Source organism: Vigna umbellata, chromosome 1 (assembly GCF_029865625.1).
Source record: "Vigna umbellata cultivar VRB3 chromosome 1, Vumbellata_1.0, whole genome shotgun sequence".
Lineage (NCBI taxonomy): Eukaryota > Viridiplantae > Streptophyta > Magnoliopsida > Fabales > Fabaceae > Vigna > Vigna umbellata.
In genome coordinates this window covers 44,651,409-44,667,272 of record NC_142165.1, presented here as the reverse complement: position 1 = coordinate 44,667,272, position 15,864 = coordinate 44,651,409, and the positions used below count along the sequence as shown (strand labels likewise).

The 15,864-nt window shown below is 29.9% G+C and overlaps 1 long non-coding RNA gene across 1 annotated transcript; it reads left to right on the top strand.

Moving 5' to 3' along the window:
* The first annotated feature begins 8,134 nt into the window (after nucleotides 1-8,134).
* LOC148205472 (uncharacterized) lies at nucleotides 8,135-8,679 on the top strand. Its single transcript, XR_015785307.1, has 2 exons — nucleotides 8,135-8,262; nucleotides 8,384-8,679. It is a non-coding gene; the product is annotated as an uncharacterized LOC148205472 (long non-coding RNA).
* The last annotated feature ends 7,185 nt before the right edge of the window (nucleotides 8,680-15,864 follow it).

Here is a 15,864-nt window from a genome sequence, read left to right as displayed (position 1 = left end):
TCACGTCTGCTTCTGCAGCAAGAATTGTTAAAATTCATCCATTATCTTGTACCAGTTATTACCATCTTTTCAAACGATTAATAAATTTAAAATGGGGTTATGATAAAGATTAGTTGATGGACTGTTAATTCTGCCTTTCTTTCTCCGTAACAGCAAACCCTAAAACATGTTTTGAACAGAGTGCAGAAACTATATTTTGAAAGTCCAAAAACCATAAAAGAAAAATAGTACAAAAGAAGAGAAGAGAATACGCGTGCATGGTTTTATGAAACTGCATAAAAACTTAGTGGTATTTGATGAATCCACAAGTAGTTCTTTACGGATACTTGTTTTCACGTTCAAATTTGTAGGAAATAAGTTATTTTCTAATATTGAATAGTTGAAAAATTAATTCCTACAGTATTAAAATCTGTGTGTGTCAAACAAAAATAAAAAAATATTTTTTTCTTAATATAACCAAAATCATATATATATAAACAAATAAAAACACAATTAAATTTAATGTAATTTAACGTGTCCGAACGTTCCTTCAATGATGGTAAATAAAATATTCTATTATATTACATGCAACTTAAAACAATAAAATAAAATTACAAGCTTTACCATTAGACATTTTTTTAAATATATTCCGAGATTAATTTTTTAAATAGAGATTAATTTGGGAGACCAATTTAGAAATTAATTTTTTAAATAGAGATTAATTTAGAGATAAAATTTTCTAGTAGCTAAAATCTTATAATTAATTTTAGTAACTTATTTAAAGGTTAATATATAATAACAACTATTTTAATTATCAATTTAAAAATTAATTATAATCTTTTATTCATAATAAAAATTATTTTAATAATTAATAATTTTTAATTTATAAATTAATATATTAATGATTATAATAATTAATTATTTTTAATCACTAAAATTGAAAAACACTGTTTTTAAATAGAAAAAGTCTTCATTGCACACGTCAAAACAAAATAATATGCACTTTTTCCTCAACATACAATAACTCGATTAGATAGATCGAACAGAGTGAATAATCTTTGAACCTTGTATTTATAAATGCAAAAGAGTAAATTATAATAAATTTGATTAAAATAAAATATTAAATAGTAATTAAGTTAAAAAATTATTCACCCATAAATAATATTTATCCATAAAATTAATAGTCCATATTATGAGTAATACTAAAATATTTTTTAATTTATATTATATATTTCCAAAATTTTATTGATATATCATAAGTTTTTGGTATTTAACTTAAAAGTATTTCTTTTTTTTTTCTCTTGCACACGAGTATAAAAGGAACTTTTAACGTTATAGTCCCATTTCATATGATCCAACATTTAGCATTTAAAAATACATCATATTATCCAACATTTAGCATTTAAAAATACTTCAAAAATGAAAGCAGTTGGAAATGAAAGATTGAGCTTCTGGAATTTTTGAAATCCAGGATATGTTTTTTATTTTTTAACTATTTTCACCTATTTTTCCATTCTTTGCATATAAAAAAATATAATATAATATATCACTGATCATGATCATTAAAAATAGTAAAGAGTTCATCAAATTTTAGTATTAAAGAAAAATATTAAATATTCATAAATTACGTGTGATACAATGGATCCAAAAGGGGTAAAGAACTCAAAATAAGCTTTACTATTATTATTAAAAATATTATAAGGAACTCATGTTGAGAATGAAATTAATACAATTTCTTTATATAAAGAACTTTCTTAAATTTTAATAAACTCGTATTAATTAATTAATCAATTCTAAACGTAACGTGTTTAATGTAACAACTAAGCATAACAGCCATGCAAGTGGGGTCCATCATCTTATAAAGGAGGCTAATTTGTTGTTTTCCCTTAAATAAATTACTTTTTGAAAATAATATAATTATTAAAAATTTTTTTTTTATAATTACAAAAATGTCAAATAATAAACATTATTAAATTGTATGATTTTATTGGAGTGTGAAAAAAACATTAATTTTACTCTTATTTGAAAAAGTTTATTTTAATTTTACTCTTCAAAAAAGTTTTTTCCAGTAATTTATCCTATATATGTTTAAGTTTTTATTTGTTTTGGTTTCATATTTGTATATTATTTATTTAAATCTATTTTTTGTTAATTAAAGTCACACTAGTACATTAAGGGAAATAACATCGGTTAATTTTGTTTATAGGCATCGATTCTGAAACCGAGGCATATACGGACGGGGTAAAAAGGGATATGCTTTATGCCTCGGTTCTGAACCGGGTTAAAACGAGATTGGATTATGCCTCGGTTCTTGGATAACCGAGGCAATAACGTTTTTTTTTCAATATGCATTTGGATGGTCCAGCGTGATTCAATCCCTTTCACAGTCCAGTCTTGTCGCCCATCAACAACATCAGCACTAATCAAAATCAGACTTTTATTGTTAGGGACACAGGGATGCACAACATGAATGTTCCATATCTTGCAGGCCAAAACCAGCATTTGCAAACTGTTCAGATTCAGGTGTACAATGATAGTTTCTTTGATGGAAGGATTTGTTTGGACAAGGATGTCTTTGGCAACAACATGTATGTGTGTTCTCTAGAAAGCAAAAACCAGCAGCAGGTGCAAAATGTTGGTGGTACCAGTGGCCACAGTTTGAATGTTGAAGTGTCCAATGTTGTCTATGGCAATTTGTCAACATCGATAACAGTGGATTTCCCCTTTGCATGGGATTCAAACAATTCCCAAGCTGAATTTTTGGACTCTCCTCTGTTGACAACAGCAGACCAGGATCTCCTTTGGCCATAGAGTTAAGGGAAAAAAAGTTAAAAAATAGCAAATTACTTGTCTTAACTTTCACGGTAATTATCCATTTGTGGAGTTAAATAACAGAGCTTTTGTAAGTATCGCTCCCAAAATAACACAGAAAATAACATAACAGAGCTTTTGTAAGAATCACCATGCGCCTCTGCCAATCCAGGATCTTCTTCTTCAACGCTTCACAACCACCATGCGCCTTTGCCAATCCAGCCTACTCTACTGGCGCAACCATCAACAACCCTCAGCGGATCCCCAAAACGAAATTCCCCACACTAAAAACCCTAAATTTCTCAATCGTCGTGTCCCGCCGCTCCTCCGGCACACTTTTGTCGTGCTCTCGTCGCCTCCGCCACTGAGACGCCTACTCCGTCGATTTCGCATCCTCTTCCCTGCAACCAGAATAAAACCAGAAAGAGAAGAGGGAAGAAGAAGAATGACCAATCGCACCGCCACGAGCCACCACGAGCGCCGTTGTGAGCCACCACGAAGGCCGCCTGTCGCGCCATCTCCACACTGTCGCTGTAGATCATCCTTGCTCCAACGTGGTCGTCTGCGGTGAAGAGAAATGGAAGAAGGAGAGGAATTCTCCCTGGCTTGTGCGGGATGAGGATAAAGAGATAAAAGTATTTTCCTAAGCTTTTTTAGGGTTGGATGTGCGAGAAGGAGAGAAATTCTCCCTGGTGGATGCGACCCATGGGCTGGTCCGTGAAGAAATGAGAAGTCCAGTGTTAGGCATGGAATTCAAAACGGTTTTTTAGGGTGTTAGGCCTCGGTTAGAATATTAACTGAGGTCATATGATGTGTATATGTCTCGGGTCCCCAATAAACCGAGGCAGTAGATCAAGATTAAAAAAGTTGTCAGGGCAAAAGTTAAATCAGCAGGAATTTTGCATGATATTATGCATCGATTGAATATTTAACCGAGATCATATGATGTATATGCTTCAGTTCTCCTTGAACCGAGGCAGAAAAGTTCGACTAAATTACAAAATTGTCACTGCGTTCTGATAGGCTTCGGTTGCTCGTAAACCGAAGCATATTGTGTGATTTTAAATCCTCTTTTTTTACTAGTGTCAATATGATTTTTTAAAATATGATCATAAGTCTGATAAAAGATTTAGTTATTGTATTTTTTAAGTTAAGTATATCTCGAAAAAAAAGTTTTAAAGCACTTTGTCAATATTTGTCAACTAATTTTTCTTTCACTCTTTTGTCGGTACTCGTCTTCTATAAATAAATGATAATGTACTTGTAAAATACATTTGGGTGTCTAAGTTAGTCGTGTACATCAGGTAATAATTAATGTCGTAAATAAGAATGTATATTATTTATCTTGATGAGTGTATTATTTTTAAACTAACTATGAATATTGTGGACTCTTACCTATAAGGACAAGAGATGACTTAGTGACCCATCTACCTTTAATGTAAATTATTCTAAATTAAAGAACAACACATTAATGGAATATTACAAACCACATGATCAAGTAGTCACAGGCCAATTTGTGGTCAAGTAGGAAGAAATTGACTTGTGGCTGAGTTGAAAGAGGTTGACTTATGACTGAGTTGGAAAAGCTTGGGTTAGTAAAGGTTGACTTTTGACTAAGTTGAAAAAGCAGGGGTTTAGTAGTGGCTAATTTGTAATCGAGTTGAAAGAGGACAACTTGTGATTAGATTGGAGGAGATCAACTTATGGTATAGTAGTTAGAGACCATGTACAATATAGTTACTAATTTGATTCTTATAATTTTTTTACTTAATTTAATTCTTATATTATTTAAATGTGAGCATCGATTTTCTTATAAAAAAAATAAAAAATCTATTACATCGGTTTTCTTTGAACCGAGGCGAAATCTTTAATTTTTTTACCTCGGTTCACAACCGAAGAATAAAATTATGGACTTTTTGCCTCGTCTATATATGCATCGGTTCAAGAACCGCTGCTTATGAATGAAAATAACCGCTGTCGTTTTTTCTGATTGTATTAGTGACATCAACGGTTTCTAAAAGATGACATAAATCACAAATACAAAATCTTTGTTTTTTGCGTATAGCATCATGAAAGATAGATACATAAATTCAATTATAATTTTTAGATTGTTTATCGTATTTATGAAAAATAGACGAAATTATCTCTATGTAAAAATATAAAAACTTAATTAAATAAAAGAAAGAATAAATTACCAATAAAATATTTTATTAAACTTGCATGTGATTACATTACTGATAGCGTTAATATTATTAATACCACATTTGATAGTATTAATACCATTAATAACACATTCATTATTTTTGTTTTCCGTTTTAAGTTTTTGTTAAGGGCAAACTTTACAGCAGCGCGTGAAAGGTGTGAGTGGGAGTAATTTCAAAATGGAGGAGTTGCATGCCTCTACAGGCACACACGTGTCATCATTGACGTGCAACCACATATCTATCACCTCTATATAAAGAAGTGCAGAAGAGAGAAACTCCACAATCTGTTTCCTTTGAATTAGTTTCAGAGCTTGAAGAATTTTCATCGATATGGAGAGAAAAACAACACTAGGGTTTATGCTGCTTCTCCTCATAATCTTTGCTTCTGGTAAGATATTATTATATTCATCAACTTGTTTTGTGTTTTACTGAATGAAGTGATGTGAAACTAATGAATGGAATGATGAAATAGATGTGGCCGTGAAGAGAACGGAGGCGAGAGAATGTTCAACGCCGAGCCGCAGTTTCAAGGGTGTATGCATCAGCGACAAGAACTGTGAAGCCGTGTGTAGCACCGAAGGTTTTACCGGCGGCAAGTGTGAAGGTTTCCGTCAGCGATGCATGTGTACCAAAATTTGTTGAAATTTATTCGCTTTTCTTTCAATAAAAACCCAATAAATCCATTTATCAATCATCTTATATATCTCGCTCTCTCTATACAGCTTAATCATTTCTATATGCGGTTATAATAATTATTAATTAATGGCATTTTAGTATTAGTTCTACCATTCTCCCCAAAGAATATACCTTCTTCCATGGTTAATTTCAACAAGTAAGAAATACAATAAACTTTACGATTCTAATCAAATAATCACATCGTTCTCAATTTTATTTTTTATCTCGTTATTTCACGTAATTAAAACTAAAATACATATAAAGTATACGCGACACACTTATACAAAAATAGCGTATAACGTCACGCGTTCAATGTCGAACAATTGAATAACCAACTTTAAAAATGAGCAGTGACATTTTTGTAAATAAATGTAATTATTAAACGTCCTTTACAATTGTAATTCGACGTAAAATGATATAAAACGTCGAATGACTTTTAAATTCGACGTCGAAAAGTTAGTGAATTCAATAAAAAATTGAGCGAAAGATTGAAAAATGCATGTAACCGATACTATCTTCTCTTCTCAAACTTTTTTCGAACGAAGTTTCACGAGCATCATATGTAATCTTTCTTTTATTTGATAGATGCATGTTAATTAATTAATTTATATATGATTTTTGTTTGTTTTAACCGATTATTTTCGTGCTCTTATTCTTCATAGGGACATTCTGCTTTCTCTCATTGTGACGAAAGTTTATTCCGACGAACCCATCTTTTGAAGGTTAATTTTCGTTTTCGTTATTGTTTGATTGAACTTGTTTGTTGTTGATTATTATTGTTTGTTGTTGATACTACACTACATATTCATAGTTCATGCTTTATAAAATATCAACAACAAAAAAATTGATTAACGTCGAATATTGACAAAATTCGACGTTAAATTAACGTCGTATATGAACAAAATTCAACGTAAATTTGATATCTCTTGATATGACATTGTTCGCGAATGCGCCGTTAAAAACTCAAAATATTGGAAGTTATACGCAATTCTTGTACTAGTGACGATGAATGAACATAACAACAAGTTACACATAAATTAAAGATAAAACAATTTTATAATATATAAAAACATTACTAAATCAATTTTGTAAGATTGATTTAGACTTAAAATATAATTTTTAAAACATAAATTAAAGATAAAATAATTTTATAATATATATTTACTAAATTGATTTGATAAAATTGAATTAGATTTAAACTAGATTTCTTAACCCATACCGTTAAATTGTTTAATAATTAAATGGCAGTTAGAGTGTAATGGATGAAAATAATTAATTTCATGAATTTAAAAGATATTTTAAAAATTGAAAATTCTTTAATTTCATTTAAAAAATACCTAAATAAAATTTTAGTCTAGATATATCAAAATTTCCTTGAAATTTACCTTTTTTTATTAAATTTTATTACCTATAAATATGTTATTTTAAAGACAGTCTTTTACAATATTACTTTATAAATAGAAATGTTATTTTAATCCATATCGTAGGTATACGAATTGCTTATAGTTTCTTTTATAAAAAAACTATTTATATAATGAATTATTTTTAATATTAAGCAACTCATATTCGTGGAAACTATATTAAATAACATTTTTTATTAGTAAGGGCACCTTTAAAGTAAGTTTTTAAGTATGAACTCAAATTCTTACAAGTATATTGAACTCGTCAAATTTTAGTATTGAAAACAAAATACCAAATATTATGAAATTAAATGTTAAACAATGAGAAGAAAGTTCATAAAAATCACAAAAATAATTTTTAATTTAATCAAGTTATTTATAAATATTTTCAATTGAATTTTTAATGAAAATTTTGAGCATTCAAAATTTTATATATTTTAATTGAGTATTTATTGTTTATTTTTTTATTAAATAAGTATCTCGTCATTTTGTTCCTTTATCTTATTTAATTTGTCTTTATGTACGAATACATATAAATTTTTATGATTAATACAAAATAATATTAAGATTAACACAAAATAAAAAATAAGTTATTTTTATTATTTTAATTAAAAATGAATAAAATATTTTTTTTATTACTTATTAATTTTCTGAGTACAAAGAATTAAAAAAAATGTAAGTTAATAAGATTATCATATTTCGAAGATGATTTCTATGTAACTGTCTATAACAATAAAGAAGTTAAAGATGATCATCATTAATTATTGATGTAACTAATGACAATGATTCTTTAGTATTCAATAAATTTTTAATTAAAGTAACAACTGTTACTTATCATTTTACATTAAATACAATATTAATTTCTATTAATAAGTAACAGTCATTTAATAAAAAAAAAGGCAATAAATGTATTTAATATGTAGTAATTAAGAAAAAAGACAGGACAAAGGTGTGAGTTGGATGGTTCCACAAATGGTGCTGCATGTCTCTATTCACGCGTGGCAGTTCTGCATGTAAAACTATCCCTCGTATCTCATTCTTGATGCGACAAAGATGATGTTATATAAAGAACTGGAAAGAAGAAAGACCAATTTCATCATCTTGAACTAGAAACAGCTTCAACGATTGGGGTCTGATGGAGACAAAAATGCTGAAGTTTAGTATGTTTCTTCTCTTCCTAGTCTTAGCCGCAGGTAAGATAATGTCTATTATATAAGTTGTGTTTGTCTGAATGAGGTAAGATAATGTCTATTATATAAGTTGTGTTTGTCTGAATGAAATGATGTGAAATTGATGAATGGAATGATGAAACAGATGTGGCGGTGAAGAGAACAGAGGGAAGAGAATGTTGGTCAAAAAGCAAGACCTTCCATGGTTTATGCTTCAGCGACCGTAACTGTGAAACCGTGTGCCATACCGAAGGTTTCACCGGCGGTAAATGTAAAGGCGTCCTTCACCAATGTTTCTGCAGTGAAATATGTTGAAATTAATTCATTCCTTCAACCTTTTCCATTAATAAAAGCTTATCTCTGTTCACAACTGTAGTTAATTTTAGCTGCGGTTATAAAAATTATTAATTGATGAGAAATTATAATTATGTCTTTCTCTAACTATATCTTTTTCATGTTCATATGTGGTTTCTTGCTTTTTTTTAAACAATGTTATCACATAGTTAATTTCAACTAACTAAGAAAAACAATAAGTTTTTATGGTTCTAATAAAATAATTATATAGTATTTTATTTTATTTTCACTCGATTTATTCCACACCATAAATATGTATAATATATATATATATATATATATATATATATATATATATATATATATAATTGAATTCATACAATAAATATATGTTTAAATTATTTAAAAATAAATTGTTATATGAAATGCAGGAGTGTAATCGATAAAAAAATAAGTAATTTCATGAGTTAAGTGAATCTAATTTTCTGTATTTACATTTGAAAAATTACTTTTAAAAAAGGTTTTTACTTGGGTATAATGCGGGTACATTTATTTTGTTTTTATTCGAAATAGATTGGAGTGATCTGCATATATTTGTGGATTAATAAGTCTCATCCATTCATATAACCGTGCGTTTGCAAATACTTCAATTTATATATATTTTAAAAAAATCTAATATTTATTTATAATTTTTTAATCTAAATTTCGAATGTCTTATAAAAAGAAATTTACTTCATAACCATAAAAAATGGAAAAGACTAATAATTTATAATTTATTATAAATTAATAATAAAATATCAATAAAAAATATTAAAATAAATTATAAAATAAAACTTATATTTAAATATTATTTATATATAAATATATAATATTAATAAAATAATAAATAAAAATATTTAATTATAGCCACATACAAATCATATTATACATGATTAGACTTGAATAAGTTTTTGAATCCCAATAAATTTAGGAACTTTAAATTGTCGCGACATGTAAAATTATAAAATTAAATACAATATTAATTTATAATCACCATACAAATCATACTATACAATAATAATTAGAAAGTTTTGAGTGCTAATAGATTTGAAAACTTTAAATTAATTCTTTGATAAGTTTTTATATACTATTGAGTACTCGACAAAATTATATTTTTCAATATTAATTAATATTAATAATTAAAACTCATTTAATATAATAATTAAAAAAGACAATAAATTACAAACGATTTAAGACGAGTGTCACGTGTTAATTTATGATTTATTTATGGCTTAATATCTCTTTTGGTCCCACAAAAGGAGACAATGTTCAAGTGCGTTCTACTTTTTTTAAAAAGTTAAATGTGGTCCCAACTTGTGAAAAAAGTGTTCAATTGAATCCTTTTTGGTCATGGCGTTAATTTTTTAACAGTTCAGTTGCCAGCGTGAACTGAACTGTGCTACGTGTCTGTTCAGGGTGAATACGTGGCTGTCTGAGGGTAAAGATGTGAATATTATTAAAGATGTGAATTCGCGGCGCAAGCTTCCTTCTTCTCGTCCTTCTCTTGTTTTCGTTTGAGTTTAGGGATTTCCTATTTTTTTCGCATAAGGACGCATGTCTGGGTGCGAACGGTGATGACAGGTGAAGATGGCGGTGACGCGTGCTGAGGAAGACCGACGCGGCAGCGGAGTTAATCTTCCGATTTGGCATATTTGGATTCTGAAATTGGAAATTTTGGGGATTCTGATTCTTTTGTTTTGGGGTGGGAAATTAAGATTCTCTGATGTAATTGGAATTTCAAAATGATTGAAATTGGGGTTTCTAATCTTGTTCTGTTTTTGAGTTTAGCGATGATGGAGTTTTCATTTTTGATTTGGGGGTGGTTTTCTTTTCACGTTTTGAGTTTTCTGGGTTTCACGTTGGAGGGTGTTTTTGTTTCGTTTAGGGTTGTGGTGGTTGTTGGTGGCTGCGCGATGGAGCTGCCAGGGTTGCGGTGGTTGACCGTGGAGTCAGACAGCCACGTTATCTGTAATAATATTCACATCTTTACCCTCAGAGAGTCACGTATTCACCGTGACCAAAAAGGATTTAATTGAGCACTTTTTAAAAAATTAACGCCGTGACCAAAAAGGATTTAATTGAGCACTTTTTTCACAAGTTGGGACCAGATTTAACTTTTTAAAAAATGTAGGACGCACTTGAACATTGTCTCCCTTTCGAGGGACCAGAAGAGGTATTAAGCCTTTATTTATTTATTTTTCTAATATTCTTTTTTGTATTTTTTACATGTCAATGTCAATGTCAATTTAAAGTTTTTACATAATACCATCAGTGTGAGGTAGCAATACCACATGGTGGAGTTTCAATTTAGTATGTATTTGTTTTTTACTACACGTGGTGGAGTTTTAATTTTTGTTGGAGATAATAATTATAAAAAATGTGTGTGAGATAATAATTATAAAAAGTGTGTGTGAAAACAAATCACATTCATCACATAGATTAATCATTCAATCAATTTATCATACAATCATACATTAGAAATTTCAAAATATTTATAACTTAACAACAATGTAATTAGCTTTACTTAAGAGAAAAATGAACTTGTTCTAAGGAATTTCACATCTCGTCAAGCTCACAAGACCCTAACTAGAGACACTCTTTCTAACTTGCGGATGTTCTGTCTACATGTAAAAATATCATAAGCACGATTAGGGTATATCATTATGATCATTGATAAACAAAAACTCATATAGATGTTTCAAAAGACATATGCAAGTAGAACTAGGCTTACATGCAACAAATAAAAGACTAAAGAAAAATGGTTGAAACTCAACTTATTTAAACGAAGAAACTGATCGGTACAAATTAAAGAGTTCATCGCAATGATCAATCTTATAGTGTAGGTTCTTCAAGAGGGGAAAAACCCTTAAAGAGAAGTCATAGAACTTTAGAAAAGTGTTTTGTGGAGAAATTGTGTGTTTTAAAATAATGAAACTCATTCATAACAAAACTATTTATATTAAAATCTTTTAACATTAAAATAATCGAGTCTCACTATTTTACAACCACTATCCCTTCCAAAATGCAAATTTCTAGGTCTTTACATTCTTTCTAACAAGAAAAATTTTCGTCCTAAAAAATTTAGTCAAGCAGAAAGAAAAGTATTCTCTCCTCATATTCTCTTATAACAACCATTTATACTTGACCGAGACACCATCCCCAACACCTTAACTAACAAAAAACCTTACCTCTGTGTTAAATATAGTGTTCAACAATGTAGATTAGTTTAGCCATTACCCCAAACATAACTCTCAACCTCAACCTAAAGCTTGAAATATCCTTTATACCTGACAAACCAAAATTGTATCTCCTATAATGATCAACAAAAACTTATATTGATGACTCAAAAGAAGCATACATGTAGAGAAACATGAAAAAAATATTAGAAAAGAGCAAGGATAAAAAGTTGAAATTCAACTTACTCAAACGAAGAGACTAATCAGTTCAAATTGAATAGCTTGTCACAAGGAAAACTTCTACGGTGTCAGACCTTCAGTGAGACGAGCAGAGCAAAAGAACCTTCACAGATAATAAGATAACTCTAGAAAAGTAATTTCTAGAAAGATGATTGTGTTTTAAAATAACGAAACTCGTTATATTAAAACCTTTTAATATTAAAATAATTAAGTCTCACCATCTTTAAATAATTATTATTTTCAAAAAAATGTCACTAATGTAAAAAAGACTTTTAACGTCTGTTATTTTTTACATTCAACGTCCAATCTAGATCCAACGTCTTATTGGGAAATGTCAATTTGACATTGAATCCCCTTCTCTGGACGTCAATTTTAACGTCGGGCCTCTCTTGAACCGACATTCCTTTTCTTTTTTTTTTAAATTAATTTTTTTTACAATATTACCACATCTGAAATAGAGAAAATCATTCTAGCACATCATACACTAGTGCAAAAACAGCGTATAACGTCACGCGTTCAACGTCGAACCACTCAATTGCCAACGTTAAAAATGACCGGTGGCATTTTTGTAAATAAATGCAATTATTAACCGTCGATTAGAATTGTAATTCGACGTAAAAAGGATATAAAACGTCGAATGCCCCAGCGTTAGACGTCAAAAGTTTAGTGAATTCAATAAAAATTTGAGCAGAAGATTGAAAATTCATTCACTTTATCTTAGCGCGCGAGACCCTCTTCTATGCTTAAACTTTTCTCGGACGAAATTTAACGACCATCACATGTAATTAGGGATGGCAAAAAAATCCGCGCCCGCGGATATCCACAGATAAAATCCGCGACGGATAGTTGATACCCGCGGATATTTACTATCCGCAACCCGTGGGTAGCGGATATTTTAATACCCGCTTATAAACGGGTCGGGTGCGGGTATTATACTATCCGTACCCGTGGATACCCGCTACCCGCAAAAAATAAAAATAAAAATTTAATTTATTTTTTATTAAGTTAAATTTAATTAAAATTAACATTAATTTATATTTTACAAGATTAAATTTAATTAAAATTGAATTTAAATTTATATTTAATTTAATTTATATTATATTTTATATATTTATTGTAATTTTATTTAAATTTTATTTTAATAATTTATTAAAATATATATTTTTTTAATATTTACGGGTATCCGCGGATATCCGCGGGTTTTAAAATACCCGCGGATATTTTTTAAGCGGATATCCGTGCGGGTAGCGGGTCGGGTAGCGGGTGGATTTTTTTTTGTCGGGTCGGGTTGCGGGTAGGCACTATCCGTGCCCGACCCGACCCGTTGCCATCCCTACATGTAATCTTTCTTTCATTTGATACAAATGCATGTTAATTTACTAAGTATATTTTCGTCTGTTTTGATAGATTATTTTCGTGTTCTTGTCCTTCACAGGCGCATTCTGCTTTCTCTCTCACTTATGGCAACACTTTATTCCAATGAACCAAGGTGAATTTTCGTTTTGAATAACTTATTTGTTGAACTTGTTTGTTGTTATTTTTTGTTGAACTTGTTTTTGTTGTTGTTTGGTTGAACTAGTTTGTTGTTGTTGTTTGTTGTTTGTCATTGTTGTTTATTGTTGATACTATATTACATGTTCATAGTTCATGCTTTACAAAATGGCAATACTTTATTCCGATGAACCAAGGTTAATTTTCGTTTTGAATAACTTATTTGTTGACTTGTTTGTTGTTATTTTTTGTTGAACATGTTTTTGTTGTTGTTTGGTTGAACTTGTTTGTTGTTGTTATTTGTTGTTTGTCATTGTTGTTTGTTGTTGATACTATATTACACGTTCATAGTTCATGCTTTACAAAATACCAAAAACTAAAATTTGGTGTTTTTCTGCTTTTCAAGTCTCGTAGAGTTGTAAAAAACATTACAATTAAAAAAAATTGATTAATGTCGTTTATTGATAAAATTCGACGTTAAATTTACTGTCAAAATTTTTAAATTCGACGTCAATTTAATGTCTCCCGATATGACGTCGTTTTTGAATTCGATGTGAAAGGCCCAAAATATTCGACGTTGTACGCTGTTTATGTACTAGTGATAAAATTGTATATACTATGATTTTGAAGCAATGGAGATTGGGCACTCAATGCCACCGTCGAGATTCGTCAACTCACTAATAAAACTGTATCATAAGCCAGAATTAATCGGTGCAAACTAAAGTTAATTGGTACAAAATAATTTAATTTGAAGAAAATCAATCAAACATACCTTGGAGCAGCAATGGCGAATGCGACCGAAGTAAAAACCCAAACAAAAACGTGAAAGAAACTGAGGCTCACATTTTGAGTTTTTGGGATTTAAAAGTGCATTTGACATTGGCCCCCCTCCACCATTGACGTCTAATTGCTAAAAAAAATACATTTTGGCGTTACTTTTGAAATATTTTCGCACCTTTTTTACGTCCGTGGAGTTGGGAGCTGAAGTCTAATTTGAGTTAGTCGTCGGGGGTCCTCTAGCCGATGTCTAAAGATAATAAAAAAATGACTTTTCAGTTTTGTATGCAGAGCATTTGACGTTTGATCTAGGGGGAGGCGACATCTTGTCGTAAAAAAAATTATATTGACGTTTAAAATGAGATATTTTTGAACCTTTTTAATGTTCGTGGAGGGGAGCCGACGTCTAATTCGAGTTAGACGTCGGAGGCCCTCTAGCCAATGTCTAAAGGCAATAAAAAAATGACTTTTTGGTTTTGTATTCGACGTATGATATGGAAGGCTGACGTCTATATCTTACTTGACGTCTAATCCTGGGATAACCGATGTTTATAATGACATTTTATTTATAAAACTACCACGGTTCAATTTTTAAGTTGGATTTTCTTTCGACAATGTTAAACGCGTGATGTTAAACGCTAGTGTGCCAATGTCATAAATCCTTACATTACTTACATTAAATTTAGTATTAATTTGTGTTAATAACTACAAATCATTTAGTGTAGTAACTGAAAAAAAAAACAACAAATTTAATGTAGTAATTAAGAAAAAAACACAAGACAAAGGTGTGAGTTGGGTAGTTCCCCCAATGGTGGGGGCATGCATAATTCAACGTGTTATACATCCGCATGCAAAACTATCCCCGGCATCTCATTAATATAAAGAAGTGGAAAGAAGAAAGAGCAATTTCATCATTTTGAACTAGAAACAGCTTCAAGCATTGGGGTCTAATGGAGACAAAAGTGCTGAAGTTTAGTATGTTCCTTCTCTTCTTAGTCTTAGCCGCAGGTAAGATAATGTCTATTATATAAGTTGTGTTTGTCTGAATGAAATGATCTGAAATTGATGAATGGAATGATTAAACAGATGTGGCAGTGAAGATAACAGAGGCAAAACTGTGTTGGTCAAGAAGCAAGACCTTCCATGGTTTATGCTTCACCAACAGTAGCTGTGAAGCCAAATGTTTTAGCGAATTTTTCACCGGTGGCATGTGTAAGGGCTTCCTCCAGCGCTGCTACTGCTGCAAAAATTGTTGAAACTAATTCACTCCTTCAACCTTTTCCATTAATAAAAGCTTATATCTGTTCAGAAACTCATTTTTAGCTGCAGTTATAATATGTCTTTCATCTTCACTCTGCTCTCTTTGTTCTTTTTAATTTTCATGTTCACTCGTTCTCTCTTTGTTCTTTTTAAAACAATATAATGTATTTTATTTTATTTTCTCTCGCTTTATTCCACACGATAAATATGCATTATATATATATATATATATATATATATATATATATATATTTATATAAAGTATAATTGAATTCATATAATAAATAAATGTTTACATTATTTAAAAATAAATTATGTTATATGAAATGTAAGAGTGTAATTAAGAAAA